The sequence below is a fragment of the Myotis lucifugus genome, unplaced genomic scaffold, assembly GCF_000147115.1.
Source record: "Myotis lucifugus unplaced genomic scaffold, Myoluc2.0 scaffold_12, whole genome shotgun sequence".
Classification (NCBI taxonomy): Eukaryota; Metazoa; Chordata; class Mammalia; order Chiroptera; family Vespertilionidae; genus Myotis; species Myotis lucifugus.
This window is the reverse complement of record NW_005871060.1, coordinates 5,858,369-5,878,497: the sequence shown is the minus strand read 5'-3', so window position 1 is coordinate 5,878,497 and position 20,129 is coordinate 5,858,369. Positions and strand designations below refer to the sequence as shown.

The following is a 20,129-nucleotide window of genomic DNA, read 5'->3' as shown; positions in this document are numbered from 1 at the left end:
GGGCAGATAGGGAGGTGTGGCCCATCCCCTGTCACACACAGAGCCGCAGAGAGATTCAGGGGGTTGGGCTCTGCCCCGTGTCACGCTGCTCCAGGGCCAGGAGCCTCGCGGCTCTGCTGATCCAGTGCTGGAGGCCTCACAGCTCCGCTTGACAAAGGGGCAGTGAGGCCTCGCTGCTCAGCTGATCCCGGTGGCTGGGAGGCATATTACCCTTTTACTATATAGGATAGAGGCCTGGTGCATGGGTGGGGGGCCGGCTGGGTTGCCCTGAAGGTGTCCTGGATCAGGGGTGGGGGGTCCCGCCTTGGGTGCCTGGCCAGCCTGGATGAGGGGATGATGGCTGTTTTGCAGCTGGTCACACCCCCCTTCAGGGTGGGGGGTTAGGGGGTGCCCTGGCCAGTCTGGGTGAGGGGCTGAGGGCCGTTTTTCAGGCTGGCAGGTGACTGAAGCTCCCAACCTCTCCTTTTTGTCTTTTTCTTTTTTTATTCTGGGATTTATTTACCTTCTATGGCTGTCACTGGAACTGAGAGCCGGCTTTAGCTCTGAGGCTTCTATAATTGAAACACTGTTGCAACTCCAGCTCTGCCGGCTGGCTGAAAGCCTGGGGTTTGTTTAGCTTCTATAATTGCAACATTGTTTCTTAGAGTGCAAGCTCAGAGCCCAGCAGCGGCAGGCGGGGAACCTTGGCTTCCTCCTTCACTGGAGCAAGCAAGCCTCCTGTTCGCTTCAGCTGCCTGGCTACCGGCCGCCATCTTGGTTGGCAGTTAATTTGCATATCACCCTGATTAGCCAATGGGAAGTGTGTCAGAGGTACGGTTAATTACCATGTTTGTCTATTATTAGATAGGATGGCATTTTCCAAAATGTTCTTGAAGTACACAAATCCAAAGGATGTTAACAAATGTTATGAAAAAAAAAAGTGTTTCACGGTCAGATAAATTTGGTTAATAGTTAAATACCTGTTCTTATTGTGAAACTTCTCAAAATCATTTGTACACTGAAGTACTCTGCTAATTTCAAAAAAATATGCAATATTTTCAAACTGTTTTTTTTCTATTTCAGAAAACTTTTGCAAGTTGTTTTATTTACAATGCCAACTTTTAAGAAGTCACTAAATTAACATTAACTGGGCAATAAACTAGGTAGAAATCACTTTGCAAAAAGAGGGAAAGCCCAAAATGCCACTTTCTATAGAGAGTTCACAATTCAGTTTTATTCAGAGCAAAGAAAAAAGATACTTTTGATCATACTGGAAGAAACTCAGCCATAGGTTTGGAATCTGCACCCAAACTACACATGCAATGAGGACATTATTCTGCTAATACAACTGATTTGCTGCTGCATTTGTCTACTGTCTGTCTAATATCAACAATTATAAACAGAGCAGTGCAACTAGTATTTGGAACAATCCTTACAGTGTTACAGTGTCAGGCACAACTTTTCACTTCTCTTCACACCACTGGTTCTCTCTGCGGACCTGGGTTCTTCTTCTTCAGTAAAGTCATTTTTGATATTGAAGGTTTTGCGAATCTCTTCAGGGGTTTTCCCCTTGAGCATATTGGCAATAGTCTTGCAGGTAACATCAAGCAAACCTTTGATGTCTAAATAGTTTGCAGCCAGAATAAGTTCAATAAGTGTTCCATGGTCAACTTTGAGGAATTCGTGGTCCCAAACTGGGATATCATCTGTTCAATTTTCTTTGTTCTCATCATCCTCAGGAGGAGGGTCATCCTTGTGGTGGGTGCACCACTGAACGACCTTTCCAATACTGCTGCATTACCATGGGGTAGAAGTACTGGGCCATCATCGCCTTCATCATCCATTCCCAAATCTTCCAACATGGTCTTGAGAGTCACAGATGGTTTGGGAATTTCAACATCAACTTCAAATATCTCTCTATCAGAATTCTGCAACTTAATTGAAGGCATGGTGCTCGGTCTCAAGGAGAGAGCGAGCCAGAGGTTGACGAGAGAGCGGGGCAGTGTCAGCAGACTCAAGAGAGAAAGGTGGAGAACAAGGCCACTTACCTTCAAACTGTTTTTAACTCTAGAGTTCTTGAAACTTTCAGGATTGCTGTTTCTCAGCACCTATCTTGGGAACTAATTGCACTAAATCATGTGATGCATCTCATCATCACATGACTCTGAATACAGTTAAACATATCCTCAATGACAGTTCCTGATAGAGAAGTGCCCACTTTTGCTTTTCAGGTCTTATCAGTTACTAATAAATGCCTTATACATTCTGAACAATGAAATGCATCCTTCATGAGTCATTCATAAAGATTTATAAGAATACCAAATTCCCTTCAGTTCTCTAACATAATTGGTGTGGGTTTCATTGGTATATTTGTATGTATGTATTTATTTAGTATCACATTTTTCCAGAGTCTTAAGAGACAGTTTTCTGTAGTGGTTAAGAATATCAGCTCTAGAATCTGATAACCAATATGCATTCAGAACATACTTGTGGGCCTTTCGGCAAATCTGTTGGGGAAAACTCTGATACACTATATTCATATCTAGTATAATAGTTAATTATCTGGTAAATTATGTTTTATTAATACCCTCCCTCTTGTAGGTTTAGCTCTTTAGAAGTAATATCTTTGTTTCTCTTATAAAGCCTCTACAGATATTATTAAAGAGGAGAACCCTGAACTGAGAGGGCCTCACCAGCCTACCATAAAGAATGACCCTGCTGCTAAGATTAAATGAGCAGGCAGAAGTCTTTCCTTAATAAATGGTCAACATCCTAGGGATGGGGCTAGAGATTGGGATCTGTTTGGAGATTTGTCAAGAGTAGATAAAGCTAGAGGACACATGTCAAATCATTTTCATGGAAGATTACCAAGGGCTGGGCTGAAGAAACAAAATCTGTCATCAGAACCAAAAGGATAGATAAGATATAGATATAGCTATAACTCCAGATTAGATACATAGATGAAGAGAGAGATTTATTTTAAGGAATTGACCCATGAGTTTGTGGGGGCTGGCAAATCCATAATCTGCAGGCTGAAGACTCAGGAAAGAGATGATGCTGCAGTTCAAGTACAAAAGTATTCTGCTGGCAGAATTGCCTTTTCTTTGGGGAAACTGTCTTTTTTTAAATTAAGGCCTTCAACTGATTGGATGAGGCCCACCACGTTATGAAGAATAATCTGCTTTACTCAAAGATTGTTGATTTAAATGTTAATCTCATCTAAACAATACCTTCACAGAAACATCTAGAATAATATTTGACCAAATATCTGCATACCATTAGCTCACCAAGCAGACACATGAAATTAACCATCACACTCTTCTTTCTTCTTTCACAAGAAGCTGCCTAACTTTTCTACCAGTTAGAATATTAAAAAGAGAATTAGGTTGATTCTTGGAAACTTGAAACTCATCATAGAGATGAGTATTAATTTTTATGCTCTCATTATTGGGCTCTTACATTAGCATGGCCTAATTTCCACTACCAGGAATAGGACGTGTGCTGTGCTAATGGGAAATGATATATTTAGTGTTTTGTATGATCATTCTTTAGTGTCTGTGTCCCTTTTATTGGATGAGAGCCCACATGGAGTGGCTGGAGGGAAGTGTCCTTTCTGCTTACACCAGCATTAGGAATAAAAAAGAGAGAAAATGTGTGTGTGCTCAGGAAAAAAATCCATTATTTTACAGTTATTTATGGTGTTATAATCAATATAATAATTTTCAAGTACCTTCTAGTTAGTAAGCTTTGCAGAGGATAAAGTAATTCCGTATGAGCTGAAGCTAGCGACTGTGCCCATGATGGGTTCAATTCCAGTTAAGCTTTAAGTGATACATGCTCCTCCGTAAAGCTTAACAACTAAGTGTTAATTTTTGGGGGCAATGTACTTGGTACAATACTGACAATAACTCATTAAAAGCAAAGACAATTTCTTTTCAAACATTGTATAAGCATAATATGCTTAGCCGATGCATATGTTTTTAATTAGAAAAATTTTAATTCATTCAATGTCTATATACCACAATCAATTTAATTTTCACAATAGGGTAAAGTAGCCATATTCAGTTTACCAAACAGCATAATGGTGTGAAACCAGTCTTTGAAGCATGATGACATGTCTCTTTGTTAATGCATGGGAACCTTTTCAGAATGCTTTATGTCCCCAAGCACTTTGAAATAGATTTCACAGTTGCTGCTCAAACAGATCTGTGAATAAGTAGGATCTTACTCCATATTAAAGATAAGGAATAAGGCTCAAGCTGGTTTGGCTCAGTGGATAGAGTGTCGGCCTTCAGACTGAAGGGTCCCAGGTTTAATCACGGTCAAGGTTATGTACCTCAGTTGCAGGCTCACTCCCTGGCCCTGATCAGGTTGCAGGCTCAGTCCCTGGCTCTAGTCAGGGCCCATGTGGGAGGCAATCAATCGATGTGTCTCTCTCACATCGGTGTTTCTCTCTGTCTCTCCCTCTCCCTTCCACTCTCTCTAAAAATCAATGGAAAAAAAAGATTTAAAAAAAGATAACAAATAAGAAATGATGTATTTAATGTTATAAGAAGATATCACCAACTGGGTGGCTTATAAACAACAAAAATTTATTTTTCACAGTTCTAGAAGTTGCAAATCTGAGACCAGGCTGGTCAGGGGAGAGCCTTCTTCAGGGTTGCAGACTTCTCATTGTAGTCTCACTTGGGAGAAGGGCACTAATCCCAGTCATGGGGGCTCCACCCTCATGGCCTAATCACCTCCCAAAGGCCACACCTTTTTATACCATCGGCTTGTTGGGGGAGATTCAATATGAAATTTGAGGGGGTTAAAATCATTTAGACCATAGCACAGTGTCTATGAACTGATAAGTGGTGACGCTTAAAATGCAAACTAGTCCTAATTTCAAGTATCTCTTCTCTTTCCACTACACACTGCAAATACAGTCTCAATAAAGAACCACATTTATATGTAACCTTCATTAGTGATCTTTTGTTGCAAATGTCAGAATATCAACTCAAATCAGCTTATGCAAAAAGGGGAATTTGTAGGTTTAGGAAACAGAAAGGTGCAGGGGTAGGTCATGCTCAGATACTGCAGAACCCAGGTGCTCAGCAGACAGAAATGTATCTCCTGATCTATGTCTTGGTTCTGCACTTCTTTGTTTTGATCCCGATTCTCTGACAAGTTCTTCCCATTGGTGGCAAAGATGGCCACCAGTAACTCCAGGTTTATATTCTAGCAGTTACCTGCCCTAGCAGAGAGAGATTCACACTGATTGGCCCCAACTGGGTCAAATGCCCACTTTTAGAGTGAGTGTGGGGTTAGCCTCATCTGTGCTGTGACCACTGACACTGTGGAGGATGTGCATCTAGAAAGAGAAATTTGGGTGCCAATACTAGTAAAAATGGGGAAAGAGGGCTGGATAGGAATTCCATCTGGGCAAAGAAAACCACTAAGCACAATAGTATGGCATGTTATCTATATCTGCTTAGGGGAGTGAGCAGGGAACCTGAGCCAATGCAGCCACACCCCAAAGGGCTAGTTAGACACAAGGCTAAAAACTGCTGGAAATCCAGTTAGCTAAGCAGAAGATGAACTGGAGAGATTGTCCAGAACTCAGAGGAAAATGATGAAAGTACCAAGTGGGACAGGTGAAAGGGATCCAATCTGTTAGTGAGAGGAATTTCAGAAAGGGATGAGAGAATCTTAGCAGAAGGAGATGGATTTCTTGATCCAAAGAAGACCCCAATTTGAAAATTTAGAGCACATACCCATGTGTCAGGCAAATTATTGGAAAAAGGCTGCATATCTGATTGCATTCTGATAGAATTGTAACACTGATGATAAAGAAGAAATCCTATGAGTATCTAGAAAAAGTTGTTATACACAAAGCAATGAAAGCATCAGGCTGGTCTCAGTCTTCCATGTAACACCCCGTGTTAGAATCTTGGCCTGGTACCTCACAGAGAGCAGAGCCTGAGACAAGGGCTTGAGTGCAGGCGCTTGATATGGGGCACTGTCAGAAGGAAACAGTGAGGAAAAGCTGATACCAAGTTGCATTTTGAGTTGGCTATTGCTCTGGATAACTGGACTAGGGCTTGGTACCTCTGGAAGCTTCTGAGGATTTCAGTCTGAGGATTCCAGGATTGTCTCCCTGAGGATGGAAGAGGGAGTATTTATCCACCAGCTCTCATCCCTCATTGGTTAAGAGTTGCCTCATTGGGTATTGAGTGCAGACTGAATTCCCATAGACCTCAGGGCAGAAAGGAGAAGCTCTTGGATTGCTAGTAATCTAAGAATGTTTCTCAGCCATTCTTTGCCTTTAATTGACAGTGACTTTTGAAGTAGACAGGCCCACTGTTTTGTAGAAGAAATCTTATAGGTTTTGAACTTTTTGATTGGGAAGAGCATTACCAGAGGGTCAAAAAACTGGGATTCTAATTGACAACCCACCAAAAATTAGCTGTGGGGCTTCTGCCTTCTCCGAACCAATTTACTCATCTTTGAAATGGGCCTGACCCAATTGTCTCACAGAGTGCTTTGGAAGATAAAATGAGACAATGGATATGGAATTGCTTCTGTCAACAAAAGTTCACTGCCGTCAATCCAGTGCTAACAGGAGTCCCAATCTGGGGTGCAGTAAAAAGGAGAAACTTTGCCCGGCCTGTGTGGTTCAGTGTCAACCTATGAACCAGGAGGTTACAGTTTGATTCTTGGTCAGGGCACATGCCTGGGTTGCAGGCTTGATCCCCAGTGTGGGGCGTGCAGGAGGCAGTTGATCAATGATTCTCTCTCATCATTGATGTTTCTATCTCTCCTTTTCCCTTCCTCTTTGAAATCGATAAAAATATATATATTTTTAAGGAGAAACTTTATTCAGGTAAACAGTGTACAAACTGAGGAAAATGCAGTCTCTGGAGGAAACTGCGAATGTGCTACCCTGAGACAAAGGGGAGGCCCCCTTACATAGAAAAAGTGTCCAGCAGGGTCCCTGTTGGTCTATTATTATGCAAAAGAGGAATCCAAATTTGCACAGTTTGATTGGTTTAAATAGCATGGTCATGATTGGTGAGGATTGTGTGTTCTGATTGGCTGTTGTGGAGCCACTCTGATTGGTCAGTAAAGACCAAATGGGGATGAATAGCTGTGCAGCTCTGATTGGACAGGGCAAGTCTCAGCCCAGTGGTCAAAATAGGATTTCAGAAACTCCTTTAGAAGGTTGGGCTCAGAGTCCGCAAGCTGTGCAGGTGTCTTGGCAGCTTATTCTGCCACTTTTCCCTGATATGCATGTGTGTGTGAGAGGCCTCTGTAAACAATGGCTGCTAGACTCTGATTATGAATTTGGGCCCAGTTAATCATAAGCAGTCCAGGCATATTTCTTCTTCAGGTCAGCACTTCAAAACTGCAAGGCATTATACAAAATGAAGGCATTGTTTTAAGTTGTGAGTCATTGCTACCGATTTTTAAATGTCATCATTTGTATGTGCTGTTCTTCCTGATTCTAAGAATACTATCTCTGTCTTCCCTTCCCTTCCTCCCCTCCCTTCCCTTCTTCTCACCCCACTGTGCGGGCACACATACCTTTACCTCCAGTTTTTTAAAATGCAACATACACGTACATAATACTCAGTTAAGTAGCAAGAGGAAAAAGTAACATGTGGAAGATTTCAAGTCCACGGTGGCTGTATCATTAGAGGTATATTGCCTACTGCTTAATCCGTGGCCTTATCTGACGGATGTAATGGAGGATGTAACACATAAAATCATAACACTAGAAGGGACCTGAGATAAATTCCAGGTCAGAGTGTTCATCTCCCAGAGGTGGCGTGACTGGTTCAGGCCACAAGGCTAATCCTTGGAGCCAGGACCAGACATGCAGGCTCCTCTGCTGCTTGTCCAGGGCTCTTTACCTCGAACCCACTTCCTGAGTTTATTCAGGTCCCAGGCAGCTCACTAAAAGAATGTAGTCAGTTGGGTCTTTCACTCCTCACATCAGAAGCCTTGGAATGACGTTCCCGAGAGGAGGGACAGGAGCGGGGCACAGAGGGCAGCTCAGCCCGCAGAGGCCATCTGCTGCTCACGGAGAAGGCTCTACTCCACAAGCATGCCCACAAGCATGCGGAGCCACAGGGTGGCCATGATGGGTCGCCATTACTCTATTTACATATAGGACTTTATTTGGAAATATTTTAATGTTGCAGAAAAATTGCAAAGATAAGAAAATAGTACACATTTCCTTGTCTTCTCTCAACATTCTCCTATCGGCGAGAGCCCTCCTTTTTTCTTATCTGCTTGTCTGTCTATCTATCTATCTATCTATCTATCTAATGTTAGTATGGACTCATGGATACTTAACTTTTCAGTGGTTTATAAGGAATCATTTTGGTGCTTAAATTAACCCATGTTTGGCCAACAGAAGTTTCTTCAAATTGGCACCTGTGCCCTTGTGACTTGCTCCTATCATTTTTTGGTGGGAGGTGGGCTGGGTGGGCAGTGGGTGGGTGGGTGGAGCACTCTCTTACTTTCTGACATAATGAGCTGTTTCAGGCTCATCTTGTATCTCTCCTGCTCCAGGCCTGGAATTAGTTACTACTACTTCTTTACTAGGTGGCAGCTATAGACTCAGGTGATTATGTAGAAAGAGGGAATGACAACCTTGGGGCAGGAAGACTTTGAACCTCTCTGTGACATAAGCAAAATAGAGTGGATACATAATGCAATAATCTGGCAAGCAGGCTTCTTATTATGAGAAAAACCAGATCTGGCACTTAACTTATCCCATGGCTGTGTCAACAGAGTAGAATAGTGACTTGGAGCACAGACTCTGGAGTCAGACTACCTGGATTCAAATTTCAGCTGCCATGTGCTATCTGTATGTCCTTGGGCCAAAGACTTAGTTTCTTCATCGGTAAAATGAGACTAGTAATGGTATTAACAGCATAAAGTACTATAAAAATTAAATTAAATAATCCATGGAAATACTGAACAGAACCTATAGCACATAGAAAATGCTCAATAAATCACAGTTGTTTTTATCAATATCTGATGGGTTCTTTGTTCTTTTTCATTTTTTCCTGTTTCCAGTTTAATGGAAAAAATAACTATTCTTCTCTAATTGAAAACCATTCTGCTAGTAGGGTTAATTCTTGTGAGTATATGTGGAGCTGAAAAGACCCTTTGGTGACATGACTCTTGTTTGCATGTATGATAGAAAGGAAATTTCTGAGAAACTGTAACAAATACTAGAATAAATAACCTTCAGAAAACAATAATAGAAATGTTCGCTAGGGGGAGCTATTATAACAAATTATGTAGTGTTCCTTTGAAAAGTATTTTTCTTACTTTACTGATAATGTATCTTTCCTGTGAAGCGAAAATTAATAACTATTGCTCTGTAATTTTTGTGAAGACTATAAATATGACAGCTGACTGTTTTAAAAGGTAAACATTCATATAATTTGGAGAGAATCAATATTTACTACATTTTGAAAACTGCACTAGTATTTCATTCTCTCTTGGACAAAAGGATAGAAATTGTAAAAGTTAAATAATCAGTAGAACTATATAGTTAAATAAAGTTTCCATTAAATAGTGCAACAAAAGAAACCATTTAAAATAGTTGAGAACATTTCCTGAAGTGATCGTAGAAAGTAAAGATAATGACAATTTAAAAGTGGTTCTCCCAAGTCTTGCTTCACAGGAAGAGGGAAGACTTTTAATGGGAAAGGGGTGTCTTTGAATCAGAAATAATCTGGCAGTTTGGGACTGATTATTTGACATAGCAGCAGGGGAAAGGAGCTGTCTGGTAGTCAGGGGACTTGGGTTTGGGGATGAGCTTTCGTGCTGTTCAAACCCAGGCAAGTCATTCAGCCTCAGGTGCCTCACCTCTAACAAAGGGACCCAGAGCTCCAAGATTCCTTTGAGTTCTGATACTCTGTGATGCTGACAATAAAAAGCATGAAATTAGTGTAATTATGTTTAAGGTAGTTATTAAATTTTTTAAAAATACATATTTTTATTGATTTCAGAGAGGAAGGGAAAGGGAGAGAGAGATAAAAACATCAATGATGAGAAAGAATCATTGATAGGCCGCCTCCTGCACGCCCCCTACTGGGGATTGAGCCTGCAACCCAGGCATGTGTCCTGGCGGGAATCACACCGTGACCTCCTGGTTCGTAGGTGGAAGCTCAACCACTGAACCTCACTGGCTGGGCTATTTGCTTAACTTTTAATATCTAAGTGTTATAGTCTTGGTGTTTGTTTTGTTCCATCCAAATCTCCCCTAGCACCAGAGTCAGAGTCATAATTTATTTATGCAAAAATTTCTAATATGTAATTATTATTTTGTTTTGGTTCTTTCTGGCGAGTAAGAGAATAGTTTCTTAGGACTGGAGTGAGCTGAAGAATGTTTAAGGTGGCTATGTTAGTACAGCTGGAAGAATGAATGGGCTAGAGTTTACAACACAAAGCCAAGTCACCCAAGAGGAGAAATACATATTTCTTTAAATAAGATTTTGTATTTTTAGCTGAAACTCCCAAATCAATTGTAAATGCATTTGTAATTGGCAGCCTCAAATCATATTGCCCCTCTTTATTTGGTTTGAGAAAATGCTTTTCAGTATTTGGAAGGTATCTTAGATCCTATTGAATTATATTTTTAAAATGCACTGTTCCCATTTCAATCAAAATTGATTTTATGGTAGCCTATATAATAAGAGGCTAATATGCAAATTGATCAAATGGCAGAACGACCAGTTGCTATGACATGCACTGACCACCAGGGGGCAGACGCTCAATGCAGGGGCTGCACCCTGGTGGTCAGTGCTCTCTCACAGGGGGAGTGGTGCTCAGCCAGAAGCCAAGCTCGTGGCTGGTGAGCACAGCAGCGGTGGTGGGAGCCTCTTCCATCTCCACAGCAGCGCTAAGGATGTCCGACTGATGGTTTAGGCCTGCTCCACCAAAGCCGTCAGTCGGACATCCCCCGTGGGCTTTCAGACTGCGAGAGGGTGCAGGCCAGGCTGAGGGACCCCCCACTCCTGAGTGCAAGAATTTCGTGCACTGGGCCTCTAGTATACCATAACACTAAACAGCTTCTGGTAATTTGCCTGTAAACCAAAACTGTCTTAAATTTCTCCATTTGTTCCTTTCAAAAATGATGTTTACATTTGTGGACCTTGTCAGGATCCTGACTCAAACTAACTATGTGTAGAAAGAAACTTATAGGACATATGAGAACATGTGAACTCTAAAGAATGTTTAATGGAATTAAGGAACTACTCTAATTTTTAGGTGTGAAAATAATAATAAAGTTATGTGGGCATTTTAAAGAATCCTTCTTCTTTTTCAGACAAGCACACTGAAATAATTATAGATGTAATGCTATGATGTCTAGAATTTGCTTCAAAACAAGTCCAGTGCATGCAAGAAAGAGAGAGAAGTAGGTGAGGAGGATAAAGATGAAATAAGCTTAGCCATGAGTTGCTAATTGTTAAGCTGAGTCTTAAGTATATGAGGGGAAGATTATTATCTATTCTTTCTACTTTTGCATATTACAAATTTTTTTGTAGTAAAAAGTTAAAAACAAATCACATGCCAAAAAAACTCCCAAACTCAACTGTCATTATTTAATAACTTTGAACTTAGTGTGGACCTAAGAAGACATCTTTCACAGGGAAATTTGCAGTTCCCAGTCTTTTTCTTGATGATTGGGTCTGAATGTGTTAATCAATGCTGCCCTGTCATAGCCCCTGACATAGGAAAATGCTGAAATGTGATTTTTAAATCATAAAAATGTGCCCATAGTAATAGCTCCATCTTTTGCATAATATTTAAATCAATTCATTGATTTCCAGTTGCCTGATACTCTTATTTCAGTAACAAAATAAACGATACATAGTTCAGTGAAGTTGAATCCATTTGGGTTCATTTGTGCTCAAAATCTGAAGCCAATTAAGATCTGCTCTCAGCTGTGTGTCTGAGGATAGGGCCTCAGTCTCTTTGTAAGGCTTGGATTTCTTCTTTCTTTTTTGTGCAGTTGCCAACCATATTCGTGAAAAGAGAAATCAGGAGCAAAACTCATCTATGTTCAGTCTTGGTTCTTTGTATATTTGCTTATAAAGAATTACAAATACAGTGAATGTTTATAAATATCTCAAACGTTTCCAGAAAACAAAACTTCTCAACCCCATATTCTCCTTTTCCCTTTTTATTTTTATTTTCTTTTACAATAATAACTTCCTTTTAAAAAAATATGTTTTTATTGATTTCAGGGAGAAAGGGAGAGGGAGAGAGATATAGAAACATCACCCATGAGAGAGAATCATTGATCAGCTGCCTCCTGCACGTCCCCCACTGGGGATCGAGCCCACAACCCAGGCAACCGTGACCTCCTAGTTCATAGATGGACGCTTAACCATTGAGCCACCCCGGCTGGGCTACAGCATAACTTCTTAAAAGAGTCCTCTATATTTGCTGCCTCCAGTTTCTTTCCGTATATCCTTTCTTGAATTCTCTTCATTCAGGCTTTTGTCCCCACCACCCTATTCTTGTCAAGGTCATTAATGACTTTCCCTTTGCTAAATCCAACTGTCAATTGTTAGTCCCAGTCTGACTTCACCTCTCAGCGGCGTTTGACATGTTGACCACTCTGTGCTTTCTGATAAACTTTTCACTTCACTATCAGGTCATAGCAGTCTACCGGTCACTGGTCACCAGTCTATATTTCACTGGTCATTCCTTCTAAGTTTTTCTTGCTGTTTCCCCCCCTCAGAGTCTTGATTTTAAAGGCTCAGGTCTCAGTCCTTGAAATCCTTCTCTTCTGCTTCCATGCTCATTATCTTGATAATATCATTCAGCTTCAACCTAGCTCTAAATGTCATATAAATGCAGATACTCCCAAACTTATATCCAGCTCAGACCTCTCCCCATGAATTTCAGCTGCCTCCTTGACATCTGGATGTAAAAAGGCATCTCTAAATTAATATGTCCAAAATCACTGCTAATCTTCCCACTCACCCACCCACAACCTGGTCCACCTGCAATCTACCTCATCTAAGTGAAGGGCCACTCCGTTATTTCAGTAGTTGGAATCCTTAAAGTCATCCTCTCTTTCTCTTATATCCCACATCCAATCCTTCTGAAAATCCTGTTGTTTCTACCATCAAAATATATTTAAACTCTGTCTACCTTTCACCATCTCCCTGCTTACCAATTTAATCTCTCTCTCATATTATTTACAAATCCTCCCAGCTGGTCTTTCTTTTCTCGTCATTGCTGTTCAAGACTCAAGTCTTCATACAGTAGTCAAAATGGTTCTTTCAATACTTATATCCAGCCACGCAGTCCTCTGCTCAAAGCCCTCTGTAATGATATGGGAAGCCACTGAATTTTGCCTATTTCCTCCCCTCCACTATATTTTACTCATTTTCTACTACTCTCCCCCTCCTTTACCCTCCAGGTATCCTGGCTTCCTTGCTGTCTCCTAACTACACTAGGCCTCAGGACATTTGTGCTTGCTGTTTTCACTACCTTGAACTATCTCCTTTCTCTCTCTCTTTTTAAAAAATTATTTATTTTAGAGAGAGAGAAAGGGAGAGACATCGATTTGTTGTTCCACTTATTCACACATTCATGGTTGATCCTTGTATGTGCCCTGACTGGGGATCAAACTTGCAACCTTGGCGTATTGGTATGACACTCTAACTGAGCTGCCCCATCTCCTTTCTCCATGATAACTGCATCAGAGGTTCACTTGAATGACATCATAGTAGTGAAGCCTTGCCCTGACTGCATTACTTGCATGCTCTACTCTGTCACCAATGGCCTGCATTCTCTATTTTCCTCCCCCTTTCCCCTCTGTAGCTCATTCTCACCCTTGAGAATAGTGTTGGTCTTTACTTAGTTATTTCCTACTAGAGGCCCGATGCACGAAATTCATGCAAGGGGCTCTGCCCTCACAGCCCCGGCTGCCTCGCCTGCCCTCACAGTCCCTTGCAGCCTCAGCTTCGTTCAGAAGGTTGTCAGGATGGTTGTTCTGCTGTTTGGTCTAATTAGCATATTAGCTCTTTATTACATAGGATCATCTGAATCCCCACACCACCCTCCATTAGAATATAAGCTCTATGTAGGCAGGGATTTTTGTATTTGTTTTTCATTGCTATATCCTACCTGTCTAGTTCAGAGCCTGACACTTAGCAAATACTTAAATATGGACTGAATGAATAATTGATTATACAAGTCAGTCACTGAGCATTTCATGTAAATATCACATTGTTAGATATTAATAAATAAAACAGAACAGAGTAAGATGTAGACTATATATAGAAGGGCCTCAGGAGGGCCAGGTTTGCTTGGAAGAAGAATAAGGTGCATCCATTTTAAGTCTGAATTTTTATAACAAAATCCATGATTTTACTTGGATTGAATTTGAATTTGGGCTGACTTGAGGGTTAGGATGATGAAGATGGGAGGGAGAAATGAAGACATCTTAAGTTCCTCCTTGGCTGTGTCACTTGTATGACAGTTTACAGTTTATCAAGAGCCCTTCCACACACATTATTGTTGCTTTTAAGCCTCACAACAACCTTTATGGGTAGGAATTCCTGCACCCAGGTGACAGATGAGGAATCGGAGCTGTGAGAGGTTAAGGAACTGACCCGAGGCTGCAGCATACTTGGTGACACGGACAGTAAGAAGGAGCCCAGCCTTTGTGCAAATGCATTACTAAAATGCCATAGGGCATTGGTAAAGGCGGGGTTTGCATATCTGACATTACCAAAACATACTGAAAATGAAAAATCCTGCCAGAGTGTTGTCTGTACTATAGCTGGATAGTTTTACCATTATGCTCTTATGATGTAGAGACAGCCATAGAATTTTCAATCATATTTTTGCAAGGGCCCTTGAGTCATCATTTAGTTTATCCTGGAAATTTTTTCAATAGGCCTGCAGCAACAACTAAATTCACTAAGCACCCTCTATTATACCGAGCACATTGGGGCATCACAGAGGAATGGGAAAGTACCGTAGATTTGAAGGCCTTTAGAATGAGAGGAAGTTCCACAGATTCTTCCTAGGTGACATAGTTTCGTGTTTAGCAATGCTCACTGTGGTTGATCTTCTACGTAATGAGATGAGAAATGTGGGAGAGCCTATCACACAATAAGCACTCAATGAAAAGTATATCTTATCAGGTGGCTTATGGGCATGACACAGTGTGTGCATGATCACCATTTTGAAACTGGGCTTTCATATAGGGAGACCCCCATTCTGCAGAGGGTCAGCTGTGGTATTGTTTCACCATTTGTGCCCTATCTTAATCTCCAAAAGAGTCTGAAAGGAGTCAGGGTAGTAGGTGTGGCCCTCTTCCTGCACCTACTATTCCATGGACTCAGGAGTTAACCCAGGCTACTCCCTCTACCTTTTTATGCCCTTATTGTCCTTGTGAACAGAATTGCCCTATTTTGGGTCTCTGCTGCTCTGATCAAATGTCAGGGCTTCCTCTTTCTTCAGCTGGTGAACTTGCTTTTTGGTAGTCTGACCAACCCAGGGACCCTCACAAGAATGTCATCCTATATAATAAAACCCTAATATGCAAATAGACCAAATGGTGGAACCACCAGTTGCTATGACATGCACTGACCACCAGGGGACGGACGCTCAATGCAGGAGCTGCACCCTGGTGGTCAGTGCGCTCCCACAGGGGGAGCGCTACTCAGCCAGAAACCAGGCTCATGGCTAGTGAGCACAGTGGCAGTGGTGGGAGCCTCTCCCGCCTCTGCTGCAGGAGGGTGGTAAGGAGCCAGGGGTTCCAGACTGCAAGAGCCCCGGATTGTGAGAGGGATGTTTGACTGCCGCCTTAGGCCTGATCCCCAGCAGGCGGACAGCCCCTGAGGGGTCCCAGACTGTGAGAAGGCGCAGGCTGGGCTGAGGGACCTCCCACCCCCGAGTGTATGAATTTCGTGCACTGGGCCTCTAGTAATCATTATAAAGGCCATTGGAAGCAGAAGAGTGGGGCAAACTCTCCAATAAATAGGAATCAGATTTAAAGATCACATATTTATCTGTTTCCCTGGAATAATTGTTACTCTACTATAGCAATTCTCAACCCATTTTGGTCTCAGGACTCCTTTCCATGCTTAAAAATTACTGAGGACCTTAAAAAGCTTTTGTTTATGTGAGTTATAGCTGTCACAATATATCATATTAGATATAAAACTGGAAACAGCCCTGGCTGGCGTGTCTCAGTTGGTTGGAGTGTTGCCCTGTATATAGAAAGGTTCCAGGTTCGATCCTCAATCAGAGCACATCGTGGGAGGCGATGTTTCACTTTCATATCAATGTCTCTCTCTCTTCCTCTCTTTTCCTCTCTCTCTAAAATCAATAAAAGCACCCTAACTGGTTTGGCTCAGTGGATAGAGCGTCAGCCTGTGGACTGAAGGGTCCCAGGTTTGATTCCGGTCAAGGGCATGTGCTTTGGTTGCGGGCACGTCCTCAGTGGGAGGTGTGCAGGAGGCAGCTGATCGATGTTTCTCTCTCATCGATGTTTCTAACTCTCTATCCCTCTCCCTTCCTCTATGTAAAAAATCAATAAAATATATTTAATAGCAATAAAAGCATGTCCTCAGGAAAGGATTAAATAAATAAATAAATATGTATCCTTATTTTTAAAAAAACTGTAAACAAACTTTAAAAAATTATTAATCCATTTAAAGGTAGCAAATTTATTACATGTTAACAGGGATAGCATATTTTTACAAAAAAATAACCATGTTTAAAAAAAATTAGTGGAAGAGTAGCATTGTTTTACATTTTTGTAAGCCTCTTTGAAGTCTGGCTAGACAGCTAGATTCTCATATCTGCTTCTGCATTCAATGTGTTGCAATATATTGTTGTATTGGTTGAATTAAATGAAAAAAATCTGGACTTACGTAGATATGTAGTTGGAAAGAAGAGGTATTTTAATAGTTTTTTCAGATAATTTTGTATATTCTTCTTTGATACTACATCAAATTCAATAAATACTAATTTCTAAAAGACTAGTTGTAATTTGGAATCTGAAACCATACCAATGACATTTTTGTACTCTAACATTAAATCCATCTGTCTTGCACTCATTTTCAATCTTCACCTGAAGATATGTTTACTTATTTTTAGAGAAAAAGAGGAAGGGAGAGAGAGAGAAAGAGAGAGAGAGAGAGAGAGAGAGAGAGAGAGAGAGAGAGAGAGAGAGAGAGAGATTGGTTGCCTCTGGTATGCACCCTGTCCGGGGATTGAACCTGAAATCTAGGTATGCGCACTGATCAGGAATGAACCACAACCTTTTTGGTATAGGGGAGGAGGCTCCAACCAATTGAGCCACCAGCTGGGGCTGTCTCACACTTTGAAACTTTCATCCACTTTTCAAAAATGTTGCTTCACTAAATGATACCGATCTTCCGAACGTTGACACATATTAAAAAACTAGAGGCCTGATGCACGAAATTCATGCTTGATTAGGCCTTCCTTCCCCCAGCTGCCAGCACCGGCTTCCTTCTGGCACCCGGGACCCAGGCTTCCCTCACAGCCCCAGCTTCATCTGGAAGGTCGTCCAGAAGGATGTCCAGTCTAATTAGCATATTATGCTTTTATTATTATAGATATCCCCCCCCCCAAAAAAAATCACAGTTGTGACTATCACCACCTGCTGTAGTCAGAATAATGGAGAATAATGGTCTCCCAAAGTTATCCACGCCCTAATCGCCAAAGTGTATGAATATGTTAGGTTACATGGCAAAGGGGAATTGAAGTTGCTGATGGAATGAAGCTTGTGAATCAGCTGAGCTTAAAATAGGGAGATTACCCTGGGTAATCCGGAGGAGCCAACATAATCACAAGGGTCTGTAAAGGTGGGAGAAAAAGTTGTAAGAGAGGGTAAGGGGGAAAAGATGTGATGACAGATGCAGAGGTCAGAGAGATGCTGTTGCTGTTTTTAAAGATTGAGGAAGCAGCCAAGAGCCCAGGAATGAGGGCAGCCTCCAGAGGCAGGAAAAGGCAAGAACACAGGTTCTCCCCTAGAGCCTCAGGCAGCCCTGGACTCCTTCATTCTGCTCCAGTGATACCTCTGTTGGACTTTAAATTTTAAAAAATCTGTGTCGTTTTAAGCCACTAAGTTTGTGCTAATATGTTCTGACATGAAATTATTTTTCTGATTACTAATGCCATCAGAAAGGTTTTTAAATATTGGGAGGTGGTTAAGCTCATAGAGGCCAATACAAGTTTTCAAAAGTTTTGCTTAAAACCTTACATTATATCATTGGCAACAAGTACTGTCAGTTGTTTTCCTTAAAGTGAGAGGCTTACCTTGTTTGTATTTGAGAAAATGCCTACCAAATGCCCAAGTCTATTTGTCTATTAATTGCTCTATCAAGTACAAATGGTTTTGTTGTTTTCTGAAGGGGAGTAGCTAGCTAAGTTTACAACTTAACCACAAACAAGTTTTATCCCCAGGCAACCATCCTATTTTGGTGTACACAACTGATGTACATTTACAATTTCATCGCACAGAATCTTTTACTCAGAGGTTAATATTTAATAATATTGGTAATTTTTACAGCGTTGTCAAGGGCATTATTAAGTAAAACTGTCATTGTTTAGTGTAGATACAATGGCTGCTAGTACAGTTGGGTGCCATGACCTAAATTCATTTTATGCTAATAGCAGTTTAACTACCATTGATTTTATACCATAAAGTGCATATGTCAGCACAGTGAGAAAGGCAGAACTGTCTTAGTATTGTTATGAAAGTAATGTTGACCTGGTAGACACTCCTGAAAAGGACTTGAGGACTCTCAGGGTTCCATGGACCACTCTTTGAGAACCACTGCTCTACCATGATTTAAAACAAAAATTATTTGTCAAATAAAATATTGTTTTTTTTTAATTGGTGCCTTTCAATAGTTTGCAGGACATTAAAATGTTACTTACATTTTTAGCTTCCTTGCCTCCTATTTTTAGGAGGTTTTTCAGTTTTGAAGTCATAGCCCAAAAATATCTTGGAGGGCGTCCCTGGCCTCCAGAAGGGAAAACTTTCCAGCATTAAAAATATTTGGAGTAAATTTTTAAAATAAACCTTGTGGTTGAAAAATGAAGTCATATCCTAAGTGCAGTATAACTTCCCTTAAAACCAAACTTATTAATTTATTCAACAAGTGGCCACTAAATGTACTGGGCACTATCCTTTGCACTGAGAAGGAGAGTAGGATACTGTCCTTACCTTTAAGGACTCTACACTCTAATGAGGAGGATCAGAAAACTGATGGTTGCAGTAACCAGGGGTAATACTATGCCGGGGCGAGCACAGGGTGCCATGGAAACACACAGAAATGGCACCCAACAGACCAGGGAGGGTGTGGGTGAGAGGCTCTGGGAGGCTCCCTGCCCTTCCTGGCTGACAAGTGCAATGAGGCAGAACCGCTGTGGGAGTAGGAGCTGGGTGTGTGAAGGTGGGGAAGGGGTGGGAAGTGGATTCTAGCTTTAGGGAGTAGCACGTGAAAAGGCTTAGCAGTGAGAGAGTTTAGCGTATTCAGAAAGATGCAGGTAGGTAGACAGCTGGCAGTACTGAGTTGAGTGTGAGGGTCGGGAGGGTTGGTAAACTTGGTGAAAGGTGGCCCTAGAGAGACAGGCAGGGTCCAGAGCGAGAGCACATGATCTTATCTCCCATGGTACTCTGTGCTGAGGGCTTCAGGGCAGGGACACTGCCGATTTTCGAGGAGGGAGGTCATCAGTGTTGGACCACGTCCTTTCCTTGGACTGCCCTGTCTGACCCCTGCAGGCTGCAGTGGGCTCTAATATGCCCCGGCTTCTGGCTGGGTGTGGCCAAATGGAGGTACTATTGGGAAAGTGGATGGTGGTGGGAAGGCTGTCTCTCCTAGAGTCTTTCCACCCCAGGCAGCATTGCTGGCTGCTACTCTACCTGCTCTGTGGCCTCTTCTCTCTCTGCACTGGCTGGATAGTTCCCACTACTCCTGGATGACCCGGTCTCTGGGCTCCAGTAATAACCATCTTTCCCTTTGCCCCTTCCCCCCTTGGGGTAGTAGGGGCTCTTTCTTCCGTTGCTAATCTCTGGGTTACCTCTCCACTCTTCTTTTGACTTTTTAGCTCTTTCATCACCTATGTAACCAGTTTTC

General features: G+C 41.7%; 1 pseudogene; it reads right to left on the bottom strand.

Annotated features, from left to right (window-relative positions):
• Nucleotides 1–1,363: 1,363 nt before the first annotated feature.
• On the bottom strand, nucleotides 1,364–1,928 carry LOC102434769 (annotated as a pseudogene).
• Nucleotides 1,929–20,129: the final 18,201 nt, after the last annotated feature.